A 20,168-nucleotide genomic window follows, 5' to 3' on the forward strand; every position below is an offset into this window, starting at 1 on the left:
AAATCCCTTGCATTCCTATATACTAACAATGAAAAAACAGAAAGAGAAATTAAGGAAACAATACCATTCACCATTGCAACAAAAAGAATAAAATACTTAGGAGTATATCTACCTAAAGAAACAAAGGACCTATACATAGAAAACTATAAAACACTGATGAAAGAAATCAAAGAGGACACAAACAGATGGAGAAACATACCGTGTTCATGGATTGGAAGAATCAATATTGTCAAAATGGCTATTCTACCCAAAGCAATCTATAGATTCAATGCAATCCCTATCAAGCTACCAATGGTATTTTTCACAGAACTAGACCAAAGAATTTCACAATTTGTATGGAAATACAAAAAACCTCGAATAGCCAAAATAATCTTGAGAAAGAAGAATGGAACTGGAGGAATCAACCTGCCTGACTTCAGACTCTACTACAAAGCCACAGTCATCAAGACAGTATGGTACTGGCACAAAGACAGAAATATAGATCAATGGAACACAATAGAAAGCCCAGAGATAAATCCACGAACCTATGGACACCTTATCTTTGACAAAGGAGGCAAAGATATACAATGGAAAAAAGACAACCTCTTTAACAAGTGGTGCTGGGAAAACTGGTCAACCACTTGTAAAAGAATGAAACTAGAACACTTTCTAACACCATACACAAAAATAAACTCAAAATGGATTAAAGATCTAAATGTAAGACCAGAAACTATAAAACTCCTAGAGGAGAACATAGGCAAAACACTCTCCGACATAAATCACAGCAAGATCCTCTATGACCCACCTCCCAAAATATTGGAAATAAAAGCAAAACTAAACAAATGGGACCTAATGAAACTTAAAAGCTTTTGCACTACAAAGGAAACTATAAGTAAGATGAAAAGACAGCCGTCAGATTGGGAGAAAATAATAGCAAATGAAGAAACAGACAAAGGATTAATCTCAAAAATATACAAGCAACTCCTGCAGCTCAATTCCAGAAAAATAAATGACCCAATCAAAAAATGGGCCAAAGAACTAAACAGACATTTCTCCAAAGAAGACATACAGATGGCTAACAAACACATGAAAAGATGCTCAACATCACTCATTATCAGAGAAATGCAAATCAAAACCACAATGAGGTACCATTACACGCCAGTCAGGATGGCTGCTATCCAAAAGTCTACAAGCAATAAATGCTGGAGACGGTGTGGAGAAAAGGGAACCCTCTTACACTGTTGGTGGGAATGCAAACTAGTACAGCCACTATGGAAAACAGTGTGGAGATTTCTTAAAAAACTGGAAATAGAACTGCCATGTGACCCAGCAATCCCACTTCTAGGCATACACACTGAGGAAACCAGATCTGAAAGAGACACGTGCACCCCAATGTTCATCGCGGCACTGTTTATAATAGCCAGGACATGGAAGCAACCTAGATGCCCATCAGCAGATGAATGGATAAGGAAGCTGTGGTACATATACACCATGGAATATTACTCAGCCATTAAAAAGAATTCATTTGAACCAGTCCTAATGAGATGGATGAAGCTGGAGCCCATTATACAGAGTGAAGTAAGCCAGAAAGATAAAGAACATTACAGCATACTAACACATATATATGGAATTTAGAAAGGTGATAACGATAACCCTATATGCAAAACAGAAAAAGAGACACAGAAATACAGAACAGACTTTTGAACTTTGTGGGAGAATGTGAGGGTGGGATATTTCAAAAGAACAGCATGTATACTATCTATGGTGAAACAGATCACCAGCCCAGGTGGGATGCATGAGACAAGTGCTCCGGCCTGGTGCACTGGGAAGACCCAGAGGAATCGGGTGGAGAGGGAGGTGGGAGGGGGGATCAGGATGGGGAATACATGTAAATCCATGGCTGATTCATATCAATGTATGACAAAACCCACTGGAAAAAAATAATAATAATAAAAAAAATTTAAAAAAAAAAAAAAAACACTAGCACGAAGAAGTTACTTTATTACTACTGATAAAACCTGAAGAAGGTAAAAAATATCTTACTCCTTGGTTCTAAGACATATATGATTTAATGATTATTACAGTGATTAACAACTTTTGGGGGGAAAAGAACACATTAAGTATATAAGCAATTGTAAGATTTTTTTTCCCCCAGAAGTATTAGGATATGAAAAATTATAGCTTGCCACTGAAATATTATCTTATATGCTTATATAATCTGTCAATTTCTTTAATAATTTTAAGAGGTTTTATTGAAATGATGATTAAGTACTAACCTTTCAAGTCTTCTGATTTGTTCCATCCAAGACCATTTCTCACTGTTTAATAAACTAATTTTATCTTCTAATTTCTGCACTAACAAGGAGTTCTAAAATCAAAATGGGAGAAAAACAGAAACTCAAGATCTCATAGTCTGCTTTGACACAGCTTAAACACTTTTTGTGGACTTGATTATTAATAGCTCTCACCTTTACAGTCTAAGGAGTTTCAAGGGTTAAAGGACGGTTGCCTAAAACTGGTGTCAGAGCCTCTAATTCGCCTTCTTCTACATCACTGGCCATGTCCACAAGGTCTTTCCAGTTACTTGATGATTTCCAAAATCTCGGTAGGGCTGTAGTGAGTCTGGAGGTTTTGGAATGTTTAATCCTACATCATCCCATAGTTCAAAATCCTAAAAGATAAAAAACAGTAGCATTAAAAAAATCTATGCGGCAATTTTATCTTGCATTTTTGAGATGTATCTTTTCCTTATTGCTAATATCTTGAAAACTCAACGTAAATGTGTGATAATGTCAAAGTGTATGTGCCCAGTGAATAAACATCCTGGGAGTCAGGAAATGTCTAGGATTAGAGTGTGAGATGCACCCCCACCTCATACTTGCAAAATAAGGGAAACAGGGTCCTCAGTGGAGAGACAAGTTTTTGTTACAGCAAAAAGGATATTCTGGACTTCCCTAGTGGCACAGTGGATGAGAGCCTGCCTGCCAATGCAGGGGACCTGGGTTGCGTCCCTGGTCCTGGAAGATTCCACCTGCCTTGGAACTACTGAGTGCAAGCTCTAGAACTTGAGGGCTACAACGACTGAGCCTGCAACCTGCGACTACTGAGACTCATGCACCTAGAGCCTGAGCTCTGCAACAAGAGAAACCAAGGAATGAGAAGCCCATGTACCCCAGAGTGAAGAGTAACCCCAGCTCGCCACAACTAGAGAAAGCCCGCATGCAACAAAGACCCATTACAACCAAAGAATTAAAAAATAATAAATTTCTAAAATTAAAAAAATGTATATTCAGAGAGAAGTTGAAAATAAAGAATGTTTATTTACAATAAGAAAATTTCACATAGCACCACAGGAAGGAAAGATAGGAAGTAAAGGAAAGAATGGGCAAGAGGGAACCAAAAAACAGTAAGACAAGGATTATATGCAGATAAAAATATAAGAAAACTATCAATAAGTGTGTATTGAGTGTTACTATTCATGCAGATACAGAGATGAACAAGAGATTCATTTAGCCTCAAGAAGATTATAGGCTAGTCAAGGGAGATAAGAGATAATCTTAGGTAACAATAGAGCCATGAAGATAAAATCAGGTCACTAATATAAATGATCGAAAAATAAAATCAGGTAAAGTCTTACATTTTAGGCAGAGGTTAAACATGAAAGGAGTGAGGGCTCTAGGATAGAACTGCTTTAAGGTCAGTTGAAATGACCATTAAACATCACTTAGTGGTTAAAGAATAAGTAATAATGAGCACTTGCACTGCCATTTATAAAATAGTTTTATTGGGGTATATAATTAATAAATAACAAACCGCACAGTTTAAATCCAACTCTTTGTGACCCCCTGGACTGTAGTCTACCAGGCTCCTCCATCCATGGGATTCTCCAGGCAAGAACACTGGAGTCAGTTGCCATTTCCTTCTCCAGGGGATCTTCCCAACCCAGGGATTGAACCTGGGTCTCACACCTTGTAGGCAGATGCTTTTACAGTCTGAGCCACCAGGGAAGTCTTAAATCCACAAGCTAATCTAAAATGTACAATCTGCTAAGTTTTGACATCTGAGTGCACACTTAAAGAGATCAGTGCAATCAAAGATGAACTTGGGGGCTTCCCTGGTGGCTCAGTGGTAAAGAATCCGCCTACCAGTGCAGGAGACACAGGTTCCATCCCTGATCTGGGAAGATCCCACATGTCCTGGAGCAACTAAACCTGTGTGCCACAGCTACTGAGCCTGTTTGATCTAAGGCCTGGGAGTTGCAACATTGAGCCCATGTTCTGCAACTACTGAAGCCCACACCCCTAGAGACCTTGTTTTGCAACTACAGAGTAGCCCCCACTCGCTGCAACGAGCAAAAAGCCAGCACAGCAATGAAGACCCAGCACAGCCAAAAATAAACAAATAAAGCAGAGGAAAAAAAAAAATTAAACACCAAAACTACGAAAAAAAAAAAAAAAAAAAAGATGAACTGTTCACTCCCCAAAGTTTTACTGGCTGCTTGTAATACTTCCCCCTTTTTCCTCACAGATGCCCTGTTCCTCAGCAAATACCATTCTGTTTTCTGTCACTGTTACAAGTTTACATTTCTTAGAATTTTATGTAAGTGGAAGCATACAGCAAGTACTCTATTTGTCTGGTTTCTCTCATCCAGATTACTGATTTTCAGACTAATCTACGTTGTTGTATCTCTCAGAGGTTCACTTTTCTTTATTGCTGAGTTAGCATTTCACTGTAACGATACATCAGAATTTTTTATTCAACTGCCTGCTTTTGGATACTTGGGTTGTCTCTCTAATGTCGGCTATTATAAATAAAGTTGGTGTGAACACTGTGTAGGAGTCTTGGTATGAACATCTCCCTTCACTTCTCTTGGACTGTAATATCTACGAATGCAATGAGCAAGTCATATAGGTGGTGAAGGTTTTACTTTTTTTTAAATAGACTGCCAAAAAATGTTCCAAAGTGACTGCACCATTTTGGACTCCCAAGAGCAATGATGATATTTCTACTTACGCCACATCTTTGCCAAGACTTGGTACAGTCTCAGTTAAACCTTCTAGTAAGTGTGCTATGGTATTTCATTGTGACTTAATATTATCTCCCTAATGACTAAAGATGTAGAACATCTTTTTTCATGTGCTTATTTGATATACATATATGTTCTTTTTTGAAGCATCTGTATAAATGTTTTGTCATTGATTCATGTCAATGTATGGCAAAAACCACTACAATGTTGTAAAGTAATTAGCCTTCAACTAATATATTTTTATTAGTTGGAAAAAATTTTTTAAAAAGCAAAAAGAAAAAAAATTGGGTCTTCTTTTAAAAATTATTCACTTTAGAGAGTTCTTTAAATATTCTGGATAGAAATTATTTATCAGATATGTTACTTGAAATATTTTACCTAATCTACAGCTCATCTTTTCACTTGTTTAGAGTCGCTTTCAAAGAGAAGTTATTGACTTTGATGAGAACACATATTTGATGAATACCATACTTTTGGTGTCATACACGAGAAATCTTGGCCTACCTTCCAGGGTTGCAGTGAATTTTTCCATGTTTTCTTCTAGGAGCCTTATGGCTTTAGAATTTACATTTAAATCCATGATCCATTTGAATTACTTTTTGTATATGGTATGAGGTATGGTTTGAAGTTCGATTTTGGAGGTATATAGATATCAAAATGTTACAGTACCAATTGTAAAAAAGACTACTTTCTGAATGGAATTTACTTTGTGCTTTGTTAGACATCAAAAGATCATCTATGTGTAAGTTAATCTCTTGACTCTCCACTAAGTTCCAATGACCTTTCTACGTTTAGGTCAATAAGATACTGCCTGAACTATAATATCTTAAAGTCAGCTAGTTGAAGTCCCCTAATTTTGTGCTTCTTTATTCAAGTTGTTTTGGCTATACTATGTTATTTCCATTTCCATAGAAATTTTAGAATAAGCTAACCTCTACAAAAAAAGCTGGCAAGACTCTGATTAGGATTGTGTTAAAAGTACAAATCAATATTACAGAAATTGACACTTTTTGACAATACTGAATCTCATCTATGAGCACAATATATCTCTTCCTTATGTCTTCTTTATTTTCTTTCAGCATGTATAATAGTTTTCAGTGTATAATCCTTCATCATACTTATCCCTAAGTATTTCCTATATTTTTTGATTCTTTTGTAAATGGTATCTTTAAAAGTCAAATGTCTATTTGTTGCTAGCATACAGAAATACAATTCATTTTTGTTTACCGATCTTGTATCCTACAACTTGTCTGTCATCACTTATTATAGTGTCTTTTTTAATGCAGTCTATAGTGTTTTCTATATATATAATCACATTACCAGTGAAAGTTTTCTTTCTTCTTTTCCAAAATATAGGCCTTTTATTTATTTTTCTTGCCTTGTACTGGCTAGATTCCTCAGTACGATGTTCAACAGAAATAGTGAGAGCAGATATTCCTGTTTTATTCCTTATCTTCCATCATTAAGCATGATGTTAGTGATAGATTTTCTGTAAATGTCTTTTATGAATTTCAGGAAATTCCTCACAATTCCTAATTTCTTTAAAGCTTTCAGGGAAAGACACGTTTGAGTGTGCCAAATGTTTTCTTTTGAGATGATCATATGATTTCTTTTCTCTTTTGAAAAGTTTCTTAAAATGGTGAATTACAATGGTTGATTTTTGGACTCATCAATCTTATGTTCCTCAGATAAACCATTTGGTCATTGTGTATTAGCATTTTTACACATTGTTGGATTTGATATAGTAAAATGTTATATAGATTTTCTACATCCATGCTCATGAGGAAAATGAGCCTGTAATTTTCTTTGTTAGCCAGATCTGTATCTGGTTTTGATATCAGAATTGTGCTGGTCTCATAGAATGAGTTTTCAACAATTCCCTTCTCTGCAATTTCTAGAAGAGTTTGTGGAGAAGTGGTATTACTTCTTCTTTAAATACCTGGTAGGTAGCTACAGTGATATAACCTTGTTCATTTACTTTACTTCTTCCTTAAAAGTCTAGTAGATTTCTACAGTGGTATAAATTTGCTCATTCCAGATTCTGATAATTTGCTTCTTTTCTCTTTTTCTTAATAAGTCAGGCTAGAGGTTTACCAATTTCATTACCTCAAATACCCAGTTTTTTGTGTTATTAATTTTTCTCTGTTGTTCTCTGTTGCCTATATCACTGATACATTCTCATTTTTAATACTTCCTTCCTTTCAATTTCTTTGGACTTCAGTTAGTTTTTGTTTTCTACTTTCTTAAAATAGAAACCAATCTTCATCAATTTGAAATCTTCTTTCTTTTCTATTCAGTATTTTGGTGTTATGGGATTTTACTGTATGTATAACTTTTAAAACAAAGAAGCTAGATAAAAGAGGAAATAAGTACATTATAAATTAGAAAGGAAACAAATTATTCTTTAAAAAAAAAGGAAACTGTAACTGATCATCATTTTCATCTAACATTATTGATGTCAGCTTGTAGTTATTCTTCAAAAAAAAAATTCACTGACTAAGAAGTTTAGAGCTCTCTTTTCAAGAGGTCTGACTGGCACCTAGAGACAGATAAAAGATGGACACAGCACTGTAAGTCTTCCTCTTTCAATACTTGCACTACCATTTCATATAGAAGATACTTTTAGATCTGACATGCACCCACCTGAATTTCAGGACTTGATTTGTAATTTTTTCGTTCCTGTAAAGGAACTTCATGTTCTGGTGGAAGAAAAGACAAATAATATTTTACTCTTTTACATTTGAAAATATCTCAGCTACTTCTACATTGTCAAAGTAGAAAAAGTCTCAAAAAAGTTGTATGGACACCACCTGCAGCCTTTGTCAGGTCGGCTCGGAGGGCCTGAATGGTCTCCTTGGCTTTCCATAGTTCAAGCTCCAGGACTGGACAGGGATTTGGGCTATCTACATTTGAGTCTTAGCTCTGCCATTTAAGTCTTAAGACTCTCTGAATGCCTAGGTTTCTTGGGGAGTGGAAGATGACGAAAATTCTATAACCTAATGAGTTAACATACATTTACAAAATGTTCAGAAAGGAGCGAGTGCTATATAAAAATTAGCGCTCAACAGCACTCATCTTTATTCATGATGACTACGACAGGCAGATATATGGCAGGTTTTAACAACCCTGTTCCAGTAAAGGGAAAAAAAGAATCAACAGGGTTGGTGAAGAGAGGAAGCCATGGTATGGATGTCCCCTGACCCCACAGGGCCCTCACAGGCTCCACCCATCCCATGTGGCATCTTTCCTACGCCAGGTGTGCCCGCCATTCCGGTGGGTTAAAATACGTAGCTGAGGGTGGCTTCCCATCTGTCTCAGAGTCAACATCCCGTGAAAACTACAGCTCCTATGAAGACGTTCAGGAACGACTTCAATCACTGACAGTCACAGCCTGAAGCGCCAGAGAGGCACCAGTCACTGGACGTCTGACGAGCCAGGGCTTCCACACTGGTAAGTTCAGGGTGGGCCCCCAGAAGGATCAGCTGGCCCCATCTGATGTGGGCAAATACAGAGGGTACAAATTGGTCTTCTGAAGTCCCTACAGACCCTATGGTGATGCCAAAAAGGCAAAACTGGAGGGAGGGTGGAGAGGGGAAGGAGACTGGAATGTGGAACCAAGCAACTAAAATGGATGCTGGTCTTCTTTTTGGAATGGGCAAAGTCCAGGAAGCCCTGAGTGGGCCGAGCATTGACAACCTCTATTTTCAGGATCACAGGAAAGTCAAATGAAGTTTCTAAGGGATGTCATGGTGGCCAGGGAGAATCCAAGGAATGAAGACAAAGTTTTGATCACCAATCAGCATGGAAGTATTTAAACCAATTTTTAACCATCAGCAGAGTTGCATTGGTATATACCACGTAAATATTACTTAGCCCTGGTCTGGGGGATAAAAGGGATGAGGAAAGCAAGGTCCAAATAACTTCGCACTAAACCATGGCTGACTTACACCTGCTTTAGACCAGTTTTATAATTATATGGCTGTAAACTGTTAGCTGTAAGCAGAACTCAGTAGTTGTAGGTACACATAACCAAAAACTCAGAGTGTCACCAGGAAGAGCAGCTGGGGGTTGCTGAACATTCAGGAATGTTCCCTGAAGCCAATAAATTAGTAATATAACTTCATATGATAACTGTCTAATTCTAGTCACATACTGAACTGTAGAAGAAAGAGAATTTTTCAAGTCATTTAATTATTTCTGCAATGTCAAAAACATCCAAATCTGTCTTTAGAATCTTACCTGCCACTCTCTCATCTGTTTCCCTGTTACCATCATCTGAATATCTTGCAAAGTCTAAAGAATCAAGGGTACTGATGCTCCCGGCTTGATCTGTAATAAATCAAAAACAGAAAAAAAAAAAAAAACAAAGAAAAAGAAGAATTAAACAGCTTTTTATTTAAATGTCAAGATAAGGGACTGGAAATCAATTACCTATGATTTTTTTTTTCCAGTTAATAAACTATGATTCTAAGGTATATGAATTCTATTAAAACTATAAGGTAAAAATGCTCATACTAATTAAACTACTTTGAAGCAACTCGAGTTTCCCTGCCCAGATCTCTAACTCCTGAACAAGACACACACAGGGTATAATCTCTAACTCCTGAACAAAACACACACAGGGTATAATGCAACCAGCCCAGCTAAGGACAACAGAACTGCAAACAATTTGGATTTTATTCCAAGTCCAATGGGAAAACAACAGAAACACATGCATTTTTAGAAACTGGCTGCTGTAAGGAAGGTGGTTTGCAGAGAGACCAGCTCAGAGACTATTATGTAAATCAACTATACTCCATTAAAAAATAAAAATTTAAAAAGAGAGGCCACTAGAGTCATGGAAGGGCTTCCCAGGTGGCATTAGTGGTTAAAAACAAAACAAAACAAAAAACACACAAAAAACAAACCTGACTGCCAATGCAAGAGACATTAAGAGACTTGGGTTTGACCCCTGGGTCAGGAATATCCCCTGAGGAGGGCATGGCAACCCACTCCAATATTCTTGCCTGGAGAGTCCCACGGACAGAGGAACCTGTGGGCTACAGTCCATAGGGTCGCAAAGAGTCGGACACAAATGAACTGACTTAGCACAGCACACAGCACAGAGGCGTGTAGGTGAGAGATGATCAGATCTGGCCTAGAATAGAGGTACTAGAAACGTGAGAAGTAGTCAGATTTGGGTTACTTTTTGGTGTAAAACTAACATGTCCTGGGACTGAAATGAATGTGGGTTTAAGTAAAAGAGAGAAAATAAGGTGATTCCTGAAGACTCCATTAATTGAATTTGTAATATGAGATGCAAAAGATGAATGCAGGGGCTTTAGGAGGTCTGTGTTTTAAGCGCATGGGGGTGGTATGGAGTGTTCTTAACTTTAGGCAGATTTTTAAGTGTCTCTAAAGAGAAAAACACACTGTAAAAATTCTCACCTGAAGGAAGAAATCAAAGCTGACACTTATTAAAGGAGATGTATCTAGCTAATGCAAAGAAGGGACAATAGGTCAACTCTTTATTAAATCATGCTACTTACAGAGTACTTACTGTTTATATATCGCTCTAAGGAATAGATCATCTGTTTAGAAAGCACTATCTGGGCAAATAAATGCAGATTACAGAAAGATAGATTTGAAATCCACATATGGCTACCCCACTTCCTTTTAAAACAATTAGTATATGCCAATAATTGAAATGGTTGACGTTTCAAATAGAGTTACGCTATTATCAATGTACCTCTTATCTTTAAATTCCTATTAAGGTGAACAAAGTGAAATTCTATATATAGTACTCTTCTGAGAACACAGTGTTTGTATTCAGAGAAGTATTTAATTTCTCTGCACTTCAATTATATCTGATAAATAACAACTTACTATTAACTTATGCTGTAAGATAGTATAAACAAATAACAGGAAATCAAGTACACTGTTCATTAGAGCATAATTTATTTAAGCATAAACCAAGAAATATCAAATAACAATATTTACTATAGAAATCTCAAAAGTTCATATTAAAATGGGTTGAAATTAGGAATATTACTCAGCAATAAAAAAAACTACTGATATATGCCACATGACTGAATTTCAACACTTTATGATGAATGAAAGAATCTTTATACAGAATACACACTGTGTAATTTCATTTACATGAAGTTTTAGAATAGACAGTAGTAATGTATGGAAGAAAAAATCATTATAGTGGCTCTTGGAGTCGGGGGTTGAAAGGAGTGGGGGCTGACTGACTGGGAGGAGGTATGAGGGAGCTTTCTGGGGGACACTGATTGACAGGAGATTGGGTCATCACAAGTGTATTCATTTGTTAAAGTACATCCAATAGGACACTTGAGACATATATTTTACTGTCTTTAAATTTGCCTCAAAAGAAAAAAAGGTGAATTCTAAACATTGAGCCCAAGTCAGTGATATGCATGCTGAAATATTTAGAGGGAAGTATACCGGTACTGAAAAGCTTCTCTGGTAACTCAGTCGGTAAAGAATCTGCCTGTGATGCAGGAAACCTGGGTTCTATCCCTAGGTCGGGAAGATCCACTGAAGAAGGAAATGGCAATCCACTCCAGTATTCTTGCCTGGAGAATCTTATGGACAGAGGAGCCTGGCAGGTGACAGCCCATGTGGTCGCAAGAGTTGGATACGACTCAGCAACTAAGGGCTTTCCCAGGCGGCGCTAGTGGTAAAAAAAAAAAAAAACCTGCCTACCAATGCAGGAGATATAAGAGATGCAGGTTCAAAACCTGGATTGGGAATATCCCCTGGAGGAGGAAATGGCAACCCACTCCAGTATTCTTGCCTGGAGAATCCCATGGACAGAGGAGCCTGACCCTACAGTCCATAGGGTCACACAGAGTCGGACACGACTAAAGAGACTTAACACAAACAAACAGCAACTAAACCACCACCAACACCGAGATCTGCAACTTCATTTCAAATGCACAAAAAAATAAGATGAACTTTCAGATGGGGAGAGGATCAGAGGGTTGTATAAATCGGAGATAAAGCAATCATAGTAAAAATTTAATTGCATAATCGAGGTGGTAGATAAAGCAATCACAGTGAAAATTTAAAAACATAATCAAGGTGGTAGATATTAGCTGTAAAAATTCTTTCCCACCTTTCTTAAGTTTTGAAATTTTCCAAAAAAAATGCTGGAAAAAAAAACTGGATGTACAAAGAGGACCAAAGAAAAAACCACATTGAAGTTAAATCCAGGTTCCACTGACTCCTAGAATTTAATAACTGAAGTTGTAACACTGGGAAATAGCTATGATTTCTTAGTGTCTTACATGACAAAATAAATAATTTTGCTTCACTTCTACTGTTTAAAATGGAACCAAAGTTAGACAACGTGTCACAAAAAGAAAGGAAATATATTTCAAAATATAATGGATAAACTTCATAAGGCTTTTTACTTATACATCTTTTCAACAAGTAAAAATATAAAATGCTTGACTGGAATAGACCACTGACTTATGAATACATCTGCCTGGTAAATAACTAATATATACTATAAAATGGTGTTCTCAGATCACTGTATGTATACTACCTAAAATTTCCTGTTTTTTTTTTTTTTGAATAATGACTTTTCTTCAATGATTTGTACCTTATTGCAAATAAGAGCTCCTTCCTCCAATTATATAAATACACATACTATAAATAATTGTAAAAATAGAGGTACATGGAAAAGTAGATAAACCATTCCAATCTTACTAAGATTGGAAACATGATCAGAGATTATTAATTTCCCCCTCCAGAATTTCTAGATATTCTTTTCTGAACTCTTTTCCCCATGTGTAAGTACACATATACATTTCTGCAAAAACAGAATGGATACTTATATCTTTGTAACGTGCTTTTTAAAACTGAAGATCATGTAGTAGATTTTGCCACACTGATAGGATGATGGATACATATTGCTTAGACTGCTTTCTAAATTAAGTAAGCACAGCAATCTGAGTTCCATCCACAGTATACAACAGCAGTTGTCAATGCTTGGTATTATTATTTTTAATCTCACAAATTTAACATATACTATAAAATTGTCTTATTTAATTATGCATCTCTTTGATTCCTGGTGAACATTCTTTAAAAGATATAATGGCCATCTACCTTTTGTGGGTGTATGTGTGCAAAATTTCTATTCACTTTTCTTTGACCATGTAACGAACATCCAGATTTTCCTGGTGAGTTATTTTGCCGTTACTGCCGTAATCAGAAACTCCTCTTGAGTACTAGTCCGTCTGCTCACACTCACAAGCATGCTTTAGCTCCTCACTAGCTAGTCTCATGTCTCCAACCTGTGTATTAAAACATCTACACCCAGTAGGATAAATCTTTATCAACCAACATTCTGGTGGTGGTGTAGCAGACCTGACCGTTTGATTCCTGAGTTTCATGAATAGAGAAGTATGATGCTGGTTGTTGATTTCAGATATATATTTTTCTACATGTAAAGTATCTAATGTTAGTTTTCTAAGTATTTCTTTCTCTTTCTGGTATTTTCAATCAGACATACAGGCCTACTAAGTTAGAGCCTATTTGATCATCATACATTATTCCATCATTATACTATTTCTCCAGAAGTTTGTAACAGGAAAGAGTCTTTGGGGAAAGCAAATGCAGTTTAATTTCTGTCTTGGTATTCTTATGACCATTGAAAAATATATTCTAACTTTTTTTTTTAGTTCCAAGTCAACAATTTTATATTCTGCAAGGAAAAAAAAAGCTTTAAAATCTTTTAAACTATAATAACAACAATGTCATAAAAGTAAAAGCAATCTCCTGATGTATTAAAATAAAGCCTGATAATAAAACTTCTAGGTTAATGGTGAAAAGATTCTCCACCGTGAGGGACACCCAGAGAGGTTCACAGAGTTACATGAAGAAGAGGAGAGGGAGGAGGGAGATAGAGATGAGCAGGAGGAGAAAAGGGGGGACTCAAGAGGAGAGAGACAGATCTACACAGTCGTCTGTTCCCACAGTATTCTCCGTAGCGCAGACACCCACAGAGATTCACAGAATTGGTGGGAAGAGAAGGGGGAGGGAGGAAATAGAGGTGTTCTGAGGGGAAAAACGGAGAGTCAAAAGTGGGAGAGAGTAATCAACACACTCCTGAGTAAAAATGGGTACTGAATATTGGATTCTTAAATGTCCAAAATTGATATCAAATACTGAAAAACAAAGATTAAAAGTCTAGAGTAGAGGTTAGACTCTTAAAAATACAATATTAAAAACAAAAACACAAAAAAATTTTAGAAATATATATGAAGTTTGGTTCAAAAATAGGGCCTCTTCTTTTTTTTTTTTGCAAGGTTATAGTGAAATGAAAATGAAATTAAGGAGTAATAGAGGAGTAATAGAGGACTTTAAAAGAAAATAAGAGAAAAAAAGAAAAAAAATGTTTTTCTAATTAAAAAATAGTAAAAATATATGAAAATGAAAGTTAAGGAGTAATGGAGGAGTAACAGGGAATTTTAAAAGAAAATAAAAGAGAAAAAATAAAAGAAAAAGAAAGAAAAGAAAAAAAATTTTTTTATTAAAAAAAAAAAGTAAAAATATATCTAGGAAGTTCTCTGGAGCTGTTGCGGTCAGTGTGGGTTCGGTTCAGTTTCAGATAGCTCCTCATCCCAGCTTACATTTCTTGATATCCATAGGCCCCTTCTGGTGTAGTCGGTGTTAACCTACAGGGATTTTAATCTGTTGCACTGGTCACTTCTGAAGTGGTTCCCTTTGTTTGTTTGGCTTCTGTTTGCCGGTCTCTTCAGTGTCTAATTTCCGCCCTGACACAGGCGGGTGGAGGTGGTCTCTTGTTTAGGTTCGCTTATTCAGTCGTGCTGTGGGGGGGGAGGGGCGATGCAGACAAATGTCACTGGCCTGTGTGGGGAGCACTCGCAGTGTTCTGGCCACACTGGGTTTGCCCCTGCTCATGGGTGTGTGCTTTCCCCATCTACACTGCTCAGGCTCCCGGCTATGCTATATGGCACAGGCCCTGCATTGCATGCGGTTCCAGTTTTCGGGTATTCCACAAAAATGCGGACTCGGTTGGGCCTGCATTTTGTGCCTTCCCCTGCCCGAGCAGCTCAGGCCGCCAAGAGCTTGACGGGCGCACTCTCCCCGGGTGCGGTGTGCCTTCTCCCCTCCGCGGTCCCAGCCTCAGCTTCCGCGTGCACCAGTCGGGTGCGTGTACCTTGTGTCTGTTCTTGGGAGCTGACCTCTAGCCGCGACCCTCCTGGCAGATGTCGACCATCCAGAATCTCAGGAAGTCTTTGGTTAGAAACTAGAGGCCTGTTTGCAGTTTGGTAGGGGGTGCTGTCTCTGGGGCCGAGTTTACCCCTTTCCCCTTCACCCTGCCTCCTGCCTCCGCCGGGGGATAGACAGGTCTGCCGCCGGATAGCTCTTCTCTGGAATTGCTCAGTCCCTTTGTTCTGCGAACGGCAGTCAGTGTGTTTGGGCCGGTTAATTTTCTCTCTCTCTCTTGCTATCCCACAGTTTAAGATGCTATCTCACGTTAGCTCCCTCTGATTGCCCTCAGGGCATTCGGGCCCGGTCCTTACCCTAAGCAATGCCACCTGCTCCTCTCCATTCTGCCCCCACTTACTGGTGGCAGATGTGGGCATCTGGGGTACTTCTCTGCTGGGAGTTGCTTTTAGGCATGTAATCTGTGGGTTTTATTTATTTTTCCTCCCAGTTAGGTTTCCCTCCGAGATTCGAAAACTTCCCCCAGACCCACCAGTGAGAGGGTTTCCTGGTGTTTGAAAACTTCCTCTATTACAACTCCCTTCCCAGGACGGGTCTACATCCCTAGCTCTTTTGTCTCTCTTTTTACCTTGTATATTTTGTCCTACATCCTTTCGAAGATGATGGGCTGCTTTTCTGGGCGCCTGATGTCTTCAACTAGCGGTCAGAAGTGGTTTTGTGAAGTTTGCTCAGTGTTCAAATGTTCTTTCGATGCATTTGTAGGGGAGAAAGTGGTCTCCCCATCCTATTCCTCTGCCATCTTAGCTCCTCCTCCCCTGGAGAGGGTGTGGAGAAAAGGGAACCCTCTTACACTGTTGGTGAGAATGCAAACTAGTACAGCTGCTATGGAGAACAGTGTGGAGATTTCTTAAAAAACTGGAAATAGAACTGCCATGTGACCCAGCAATCCCACTCCTGGGCATACACACCGAGGAAACCAGATCTGAAAGAGACATGTGCACCCCAATGTTCATCGCAGCACTGTTCATAATAGCCAGGACATGGAAGCAACCTAGATGCCCATCAGCAGAAGAATGGATAAGGAAGCTGTGGTACATATACACCATGGAATATTACTCAGCCATTAAAAAGAATTCCTTTGAATCAGTTCTAATGAGATGGATGAAACTGGAGCCCATTATACAGAGTGAAGTAAGCCAGAAAGATAAAGACCAATACAGTATACTAACACATATATATGGAATTTAGAAAGATGGTAACAATAACCCTATATGCAAAACAGAAAAAGAGACACAGATGTACAGAATAGACTTTTGGACTCTGTGGGAGAAGGCGAGGGTGGGATGTTTTGAGAGAACAGCATCGAAAACATGTATATTATCAAGGGTGAAACAGATCACCAGCCCAGGTTGGATGCATGAGACAAGTGCTCAGGGCTGGTGCACTGGGAAGATCCAGAGGGATCAGATGGAGAGGGAGGATCGGGATGGGGAATACATGTAAATCCATGACTGATTCATGTCAATGTATAGCAAAAACCACTACAATATTATAAAGTAATTAGCCTCCAACTAATAAAAATAAATGGAAAAAAAATAAAATAATGCCACGTCAGAAAATATTTATGGAAGAAAGTAACTTCAACTTTGATGGAGCTAACCTGTAACAGTTTGTATATAAAATATACTTTTGAATTTACGACTAATAGGTAAGATTTTTTCAGTTTTTCCAGTAGTCATGTATGGATGTGAGAGTAGGACTATAAAGAAAGCTGAGCACCGAAGAATTGATGCTTTTGAACTGTGGTGTTGGAGAAGACTCTTGAGAGTCCCTTAGACTGCAAGGCGATCCAGCCTGTCCGTCCTAAAGGAAATCAGTCCTGAATGTTCATTGGAAGGACTGATGCTGAAGCTGAAACTCCAATACTTTGGCCACCTGATGCGATGAAACTCATTGGAAAAGACCCTGATGCTGCGAAAGATTGAAGGCAAGAGGAGAAGGGAACGACAGAGGATGAGATGGTTGGATGGCATCAGCGACTTGATGGACATGAGTTTGAGCAAGCTCTGGGAGTTGGTGATGGACAGGGAAGCCTGGCGTGCTGCAATCCATGGGGTTGCAAAGAGTTGGACATGACTGAGTGACTGAACTGAACTGAGGTAAGATTATAGCTTCTAGATAAATAAGCTTCTTTGGATTCAGCTAGAATTCTTTTCCAGGGTAAGCACATACTTTTCCAAATACTCTGATATAAAAGAGGAACAATTTGGAAAAACTAGCCTCTTTTCTTAAGAAAGAAGCTATTACCACTTTCTACTATAGAGTATACCACAAAGCATTTCTTCAAATTCCAAGATTGTGTAACTTCTTAGTAATTCACTTTGTAACTCAGAAACTGAATGATCAGGGACTCTTGTCTTAGCTGGCAAACCAGTAAAACCTGTATGTAAGTTTTAGTAGGCCTGAAAACTAAAACCATTAGACACAGTGTAACTATAAGGCATGCAGACTGATTCCATAAATCACTGTGTGAGAGTAGTCTTATTTATATACATTTAATCTTTTAGTACTGATGACAGAATGTACTTTCACAATAGCTAAAAAAATTAGTTTCAGACTCTTGAAAAGCTATCTGTTATAGAAATTACCTATCAATAGCACTGTAAAAGAAAAATGTATCAGAAAAATTGATCAGCTCCTGACTGGTAAAGAGCACTGATTAATTCAGTGAACATTCAATGAACAACTACCGTGTACCAGGTTAAAAATAGGAAAATACAATAAAGAATTAAAGAATAATTTTTAAAGGCTATAGCTATAACTGATTCTGAAGAACAGACTTAAAATTTCCAAATACTTCTCTATATACTGTTTACATTTTTTACAATTAATACTTTTTGTTATATGGGCATTTTATAATTGAAAAGTCATTAAAGTACCCAATTACAATGAATGGATTTGAAGAAAATTAATGTCAAGCAATTATCTTTAAATTTCAATTTGCTTAGCAAAGATGATTTACTGAACTGCACCTGTGTCATGGGTTAGGGTTAAAGCAAAGAAAGAAGTATATAGTTTATAAATTCAGTAAATAGATAACAAATTTACCTTAAAAATAATTATATCTAAATTTGAGGTCATGCATAAACACTTTAGTATATTATCCACCTAAATTAAAAAATGGATCTTAGAAATCTGTCAAAGGCAAAATTTACATTTAGATTTCCTGATCTTCAGTTCTTCTCTAACATGGGGACTCATTTCACTGGCCCTTGTGTTCAAAATATTTGAGAGTTAGAGGGAATCTTAGAGACAGCCCAACCCCTCATCTTGAGTAATAAGAAAACAGAGCTGTGGATTCATTCAGTGCATATTTACTAATCCATGGTGTGGAGGAGAAAGGTAAAAATTCAGTAAGACTTGGCTCTAGCCTTAAGTAAGCTTATAAACCACTGGAATTTAGTCATGTACACAGATAATGATGATACAATTAGACTACACTAAAGGTTAAGCAAATTAACTTTTGTGAGAAGCTCGGGGTATAATCGAAGTCTCCCAGTTTCCAGTTCACTGTCTTTTCTTTGTCACAAGATTCCACTGAGTTAAACATCAAATTAAAAGACTTACATTTAGGAACAGGAGAACACTGAAACTTTACTGACAAATTATTCACTGAAGTTAAAATTTCTAGAAAGCCAATGACTAGACCATATGAACAGCTTGTCAGGTAAAGAGGAGGGTTATTATTAACAGCATTACCTATTATTATATTTAACACTTTCTGACCACTTATTCTGTGCCAGATATTTTTCACAGATAAACAGAAGCTGTTACCTTCTGTATTTTACAGTAAAGGATAAAGAGACTATCCCAGACTCACGGAACTGGGAAGAGCAGAGTAGAAATATGAACTCAAGCCCTCGGACGCCAAAGCCTGAGTTCTAAACCATTAGTTTCCTTGAGCAACGTGTAAAAGCATGCAGGTTCAGATCTTCTAGATACCAGCTAAGTTGGGCTTGATACCGTGAATGACCTCAGCAAGGTCAACCTGGACTCAACTTTCCTCAGGCTACAGAGGGAAAAGCTAATTTCACAAGGAAAATTCCAAACTTACATATTTAAAGGATCCCAATACCTAAAGATCATCTCTTTAACACACCATCAACATTTATTCAAAGGCTTATTTGTCAGGCACAATATTAGGCACTGGTGACAAAAAGATAAAATATGGTCTCTTTTTCTATAGCCATGCAAAATAAATATTTACGAACTGCCTACTTTAGGCACCTGTGCCAGTGTGAAAGAAGACAAAGATATATGAGACAGGAACCCCAACAAACACCTTTAAAAAAATCTAGTCAGCTAAAACATCATGGTACAAAAGTAAGAGCAACACTATCACAGTCACAAGTTTCATAAAAGTAATTTCCATAAGAGAGAGACAAAAAAAGAAAACAAAAAACAAAGAAACCACAAGCTCCGAGGATTTAGAGACTACTTTGAGGAAGGAACATAAACTGGACCTTCCCTTAAAAATAAACAGAATCTGGAAAGAAGAAAAGAACGATGGAGGAAAAGAATATGAAGAGAATGGAAAGAATATGGACAAGAGCACAGAGACAAGAACATATAAACCAAGTTCAAGAAACACGAAGTACACAATGTGAGTGCAAGAAAGGCCTGTTTATGACAATGTGGACGGAAAACACAGGAAGAAACAAAGTTACCAGGAGAACTTTATGGGGCATATTTATAATAAAATATTTCAAAGTCATTTTCATCATATACTGTGCAAAAATGGGAAAAATTAAACTCCTAAACAGATTTGTAAATTCTTTTTTCTGCAATATATAACTCTGCTCATAAAAAAAGAGTTCCAAAAAACTGTCTTGGGTGAGAGTGATTTTAAATGGTTTTAGCTAGAGTGACATGACCAAACTGCTTTTAAAATCAATTAAGG

At 37.5% G+C, this 20,168-nt stretch overlaps 1 pseudogene; it reads right to left on the reverse strand.

Moving 5' to 3' along the window:
- The window catches only part of LOC122708028, a 95,456-nt pseudogene that overhangs the window by 37,132 nt on the left and 38,156 nt on the right, over positions 1 to 20,168 (reverse strand).

The sequence above is a fragment of the Cervus elaphus genome, chromosome 14 (genome assembly GCF_910594005.1).
Source record: "Cervus elaphus chromosome 14, mCerEla1.1, whole genome shotgun sequence".
In the NCBI taxonomy this organism is placed as follows: domain Eukaryota; kingdom Metazoa; phylum Chordata; class Mammalia; order Artiodactyla; family Cervidae; genus Cervus; species Cervus elaphus.